Source organism: Elephantulus edwardii, unplaced genomic scaffold (genome assembly GCF_000299155.1).
Source record: "Elephantulus edwardii isolate Elephantulus edwardi_28Jun2011 unplaced genomic scaffold, EleEdw1.0 scaffold00130, whole genome shotgun sequence".
In the NCBI taxonomy this organism is placed as follows: Eukaryota; Metazoa; Chordata; class Mammalia; order Macroscelidea; family Macroscelididae; genus Elephantulus; species Elephantulus edwardii.
Window position 1 is genome coordinate 14,497 of NW_006399880.1, and position 6,127 is coordinate 20,623.

Consider the following 6,127-nt stretch of genomic DNA (forward strand, 5'->3'; position numbering starts at 1 on the left):
GCAATAATTTGGAGATGTCCCTGACTGTAGACTGTTTGTAAAACAAAGAGAAGAGATGATGAAGTAGAAGAACTAAGCTGATTTTAAAGGGAAGCTCAGGAAGAAAGCAAACTACTGTAACAGAATGTGTAGAGACCTAGAATTGGAGCACAAAAAGGGAAAAATTGATTTGGCATCTCAACTTGAAGAACAGTATCTGGTAGAGGAAACATTCTCTAGTTAGACATAATGTCCATATTTTGATCATATTTAGCTGCACTTTACATATGCTTGGCATAAAGCCTGAGGACTTCGTGGTCCATGGGTCTAACACCAGAGGATGGGACCCAGTGGTCTATCTGGTTACTTCTGGAATGTCAGTTTAAGGTTCCATTGCATCTGAGATTTCTGCTTTAAAGCCTAAGGACACAACTGGGCCATGGCATAATATCCATCTGGGACTCCATACTGTCATACCACAGGCTTCAACTGGGCCAGAGAAGGTCCTTTGCCACAATATTCATGTTCCTTATTGGCATTATCGTTTACTGTTGGAGGTATAACACATATCAGTCTGTTATTGAGGGGATGATTTACATGTTAATTACTTATGATTTATAGTTTGCACTTGAAGAATGCAAAAAGTCATTACAAAAAAGAAAGAGTAAGAAAAGAAAAAATAGATGTCAGAAGAGACTATGAATATTGCACTAGAGTTCCAAGAAGCCAAAGCAAAGGGAGAAATCAAGAAGTTAAGGAGCTGAATAGAAAATTTGAAAGGACTTCTCGGGAAAATAAAGCAAAATATTTTAATGAAATGTGCAAGGACCTGGAGTTAGAAAATAAAAAAGGATCAAACTTTCTCAGTATTTCTCAAGCTGAAAGAACTAAAGAATAAATTCAAGCCCCGAGTTGCAATGCTTAAAGATGCTATGAGCAGAATATTGAATGATTCAAAAAACATTAAAAGCAGATGGAAGGAGTATTCAGAATCACTGTACCAAAAAGAATTTGCTGACACAGAAGAATTTCAAGAAACAACATATGAACAAGAGGCAATGGTGATGAAAGAGGAAGTGCAGGCTGATCTGAAGGACTTGGCAAAAAAATATAGCCCCAGGAATTGATGGAATACCAATTAATGTATTTCAGCAAACAGATGCTGCCCTGCATATGCTTACCAAGTTGTGCCAAGAAATCTGGAGGACAGCTACTTTGCCAACTGTCTGGAAGAGATCCATATTTACTCCCACTCAAAAAAAAAGATGAACCAATACTGTGTGGAAATTATCAAACAATATCACTAATATCACTCACTAGCAAAACCCTGCCAAAGACTATCCAAAAAAGACTTGAATAGTAAATTGGCAGAGAACTACCAGAAATACAGACTGGGTTTAGAAGAGATTGGAGAACTAGGGACATTATTACTAATGTCAGATGTATCTTGGCAGAAAGCAGAGAGTACCAGAATGTCTATTTGTGTTTCAGGGACTATGCAAAGGCATTTCACTGTGTGGATCACAATAAATTATGGCTAAGCTTAAGGAAAATGGGAATTTCAGAACACTTAATCTTGCTTGTATGAAACCTATACTTGGGCCAAGAGGCAGTCTTCAGAACAGAGCAAGGAAACACTTGCATGGTTCAAAATCAGGAAAGGTGTGTGTCAAGGATGTATCCTGTCCTTTTCAATGTTTATGTAGAGCAGATCATTTGGGAAGCAAGGCTTTATGAGAAGGAGTGTGGCATCAGGATTGGAAGAAGGCCCATTAATAATCTATGATATGCAGATGGCACAACCTTGCTTGCTGAAACTGAAGAAGACCTAAAGCACTTGCTGCAAAAGGTCAAGGGCTGTAGTCTTCAAGATAGATTGAGGCTCAAAATCAAGAAGACAAAGGTTTTCACCACTGGGCCTACTAGCAGCACATATTAGACAGAGAAGAGATTGAGGTTATTAGTAATTACAACTTGCTCAGATCCACAGTCAACACTCTTAACACCAGCAGTCAGAAAATCAAAAGATGAATTGCGGTGTTCACAGTGAGCCAAACAGGAAGGAGTTCCCTGAGCAGAAGGAAGGAACAAGGGGAAAGCCTCTAGCAGGGTATCTGTTTATGGCTACTTCCTGTGGCAAATAGAGGGAGAAGGAAGCCATAGGGTTCTTTTCTGAAAGATCCTAATGCAGAGGTCCAGTTTAGGCCGCGCCAACAGCGCAGTCTTCACCCGTGAACAGAAAGAAGTGCTCGAGGACTATTTTACAAAGTCTAGATTTATCGGGCATGAGGACTGTTTGGCTCTAACCGAAATACTCCATGTTCCGGTTCACCAAATCCAGGTGTGGTTCAAGGACCACCGCTCCAAAGCATCGCTGGAAGCGAAGAAGCAGAGAGTAGCAGACAGAACCTTCTGCAGCTGCACATAATCCCGTGCTTACCTACGCCCCTGCAGACACTACTGCGCCTGCTGATGGCCCTGCCCCTGCCTATGTCCACGCGCCTGCGGACTCCACTGCGCTTGTCCCCGCACCTCAGGACGCCCCTGTGCCTGGCCCTGTACCTGCCAATGTCCCAGCAACAAGGGATCCTGCATTCTCCGGGAGCGCCGGTTTCGACACCCCAGCTCCATCCACCTCCTTTGACCTTTTGCCAAGGACCCAATACGCCAATGATTACAGCCAGGACCAGGCCTCCGGGGGCCCTTGCAGAAGGCACCCAAAAGGATCCTTGGGCCTATATACTATATTCACAATATGCCAGCACCATGGGTGACTCACCGGATTCCACAAGCTCGAACTTTACTGGGCTTTTTACAGACCTACAAAGCCCTTCCAATGTTTAGTCCCTGGACGTGTATGTGGACTTGATGAATGAGAACAGTTGTTTGCTGAGGGTTTTCTTTTAAATTATCATGAATTTTTTTATTATTAATTTCAACAAACATCTACAGAGATTTTGGAATTCCATTCATTCATTGTTGCACTTTTCTCCCCACCCACTCACCCCCACCCTCACCCCCAGTTCACTCCTCTCCTTGAAAAGCAAAAGAAAAACTCCTTCATTGGTACACAATTCCCCCCCACCCCTGACCCCGCACATCCCCAGTCCCACCTCAAGTACACTCCACTCTGCAACCCTCATTCCGGACTCTTATGATAATCATAATTTCCTAAAATACATTAATTTTAAACTATTCTCTCCCTCATCGGCTTCAATGCAGTCAACACAATTTATCCAGTTTTTCTCAGTCTTACCCCCACCCCAATGTCGGCCTCATTCTGCAACAGTGGCACCATATAATGTTTGTCCCTTTGTGACTGAGATGTTTTACTCAGCATAGTGTCCTCCAGAGTCACCCATTTTGAACAATGCACGAGTTCCTTGTTTTTCAGAGCAGCATAGAGTTCCATTGTGTGAATGTACCACAGCTTCTCTATCCATTCGTTTGTTGATGGGCACTTGGGTTGTTTCCAACTCCTTGCTATTGTGAACAAGGCCGCAATAAACATGGGTGTGTATAAAAAAAAAGATGAATTGCATTGGGAAAATGTGCTGTCAGGGACCGCTCCAGAGTGCTTAAGTGCAATGATGTCAGTCTATAAACAAAGGTGCACCTAATCCAGGCCATGGTCTTCTCAATTACTTGTTATGCTTCAGAGAGTTGAACAATGATTGAGGATGACGGAAGAATAGATGCCTTCGAGTTGTGGTGCTGGAGAAGAGTCTTAAACATACCATGGACTGCCAGAAAAACAAATAGGTCTGTCTTGGAGAGGGTGAAACCAAGTCTTTCATTGAAGGCTAGAATTTTGAATCTCTGCCTCACTTACTTTGGGCGTGTGTCCAGGAGAGATTGGTCCTTGGAGAAGGACATTATACTTGGAAGAGTGGATGGATAGCGCAGGAGAGGGAGACCCTGAATGAGATGGATTGATACAGTAACTGGGACAATGGGGTTGGTGTATAGGAATTAATGAGACTGGCTCAGGACAGGGAAGAGTTCAAAGCTGCTGTTTAGGGTTGTTATGCATCTCAGGTGACTCAACCAATAACATTCTATGTCAGGTTTGGAAGCAGGAGTGGCATCCACTTCCTAAACACCTAAACTTCCTAAACTTGCCAACAGAAACTCTATAAACTTTGATACATGTCTATAGTTGTAGAGGGGTTTCAGGATTTTTGTTCATAGGGTTTCTATGAGTCCTGTTGAACTCAAAGGCAATCAACAACAATTATTGTCAGTTTATTGTACTAAGGCAAAATTTGGGTTACTGTGATGCTCGAAGCTATGCCACCAGTATTTCAAATGCCAGAAGGGTCATCCTTGGTGACCTTGGAGCTCTTTGATTTAGACAGTTTAGGAAACAGGATTAAAATAACAGGCATCTGCAAACCCTATGGCTAAAAGAGAAATATACTACTACAGGTAGAGCCTAGATTGGAAGTCATTTAAAATGGGCGCAAAGAGCTACAAGCATCCTTTAAGAATTGGAACATAGAATTTATGAAGTATGGATGTAGGAAAACTGAAAGTAGTGAAAATGAAATAGAACGAATAAAAATCGATATTCTGAGCATTAGAGAAGTGACATGGACTGGCATGGGCCATTTTGAATCATATAATCATAAGTTCTATTACACTGGAAGAATGGTGTTGCATACATAGATAAAAAGACAATTTCAAGATCTATCCTCAAGTACAACATTGTTAGTGATAGGATACACTCCATAGACATACAAAGAGCACCTGTTAATACAACTATTTATCAAATATATGCACTAAAGCATAAGAGGAGGAAATTTATGATTTCTACCAGCTTTTACTTTTCCCTAGTACCTCAACTCAAAGAAAATAATTTTTCTCTGTCACCTTTATAAATTATTAAACTCTGATGCATAGTAGGCAATTGAAAAGACCATGGCCTGGATCAGGCACACCTTAGTCTTCAAATTGGTATCATTTCTCCTAAGCATTTCAGAGAGGTCCTTGATGGTGGACATGCCCAATTCAATACATTTTCTGCTTTTCTGGCTGATGGTACCAAGTGTATTATTGACTGTTCACACAAGAAAGATGAAATCAGGAAAATTTCAACTTTTTTCTCCATCTATCATAATCTTGACTGTTGGTGCTATAGTGAGGACCTTTGTTTCTTTTCTTTTTTAAATATACTGAATTCCTGCAGTATAAAAATAATTTTATTAAGCGTATTAATGTTTCTAAATTGTAATAAATGGTGCTTTGTGGTCTTTTTTATTTTTTATTTTGTTATTTGAGTGTGTGTGTGTGTGTGTGTGTGTGTGTGTGTGTACCGTCAAATCAGATTTGACTGGTACAGGAGGAGATTGCCCCTCCTTCTCCAGCAAAACATCTGATAGATTTGTATCACAGACCTCTGGGATTGCATAAATGGTGCTTTGTATTTTATTCCATTGTCCCTCAATATCACCACAGTTCCACCAAAGCTTGTGTATGAAGATTCATTTTCAAGAGAACCCTTTTCCCACCACTGTTCTGTCAATGTGGAAATAGATTTCTGGAGGTCATATCATGTTTGCTTTGCCTGCATTGTGCAATATTGCCACTGGACACAATAGAACTGTCACATTTTCTTTCCATTAGGACTGCATGATGATTTGCTTCAGTTATTCCTCACCTATTATTTCTCCATATTAGTCACTTACTTCAGGGTAATTTTAGGATGTCAGTATTTTATACTTTCTTCTTTATTTCAGTGACCTTAGAAAAAGAAAGATAATTCCTAATAAAGATTTTATCAGCACACTGGGCAGTTTTTAAAGAACTGTACGGACTGTATCAATAGAAATGCAGGTTTATTATGCACAAAGCCAGCTCAACCAAGGATGCCAGATACTGAACTTTCATTGCACTGTCCTTTGAACATACCAGCAGAAATAAACTCCTGGATGCAGATACCATGCAGTGCACAGGACCTTTGCTTCTTGATGTTGAGATGTAATCCATACTGAAGACTGTAGTTCTTGATCTTCTGCAACAAGCACTTCCTATCGTCCTCACTTTCAGCAAGTAAATCTGTGTCATTTGCATAATGCAAGTTGTGGATGAGTCTTCCTCCAATCCTGATGCCACATTCTTCTTCATAGAGTCTAGTTTCATTAATTAT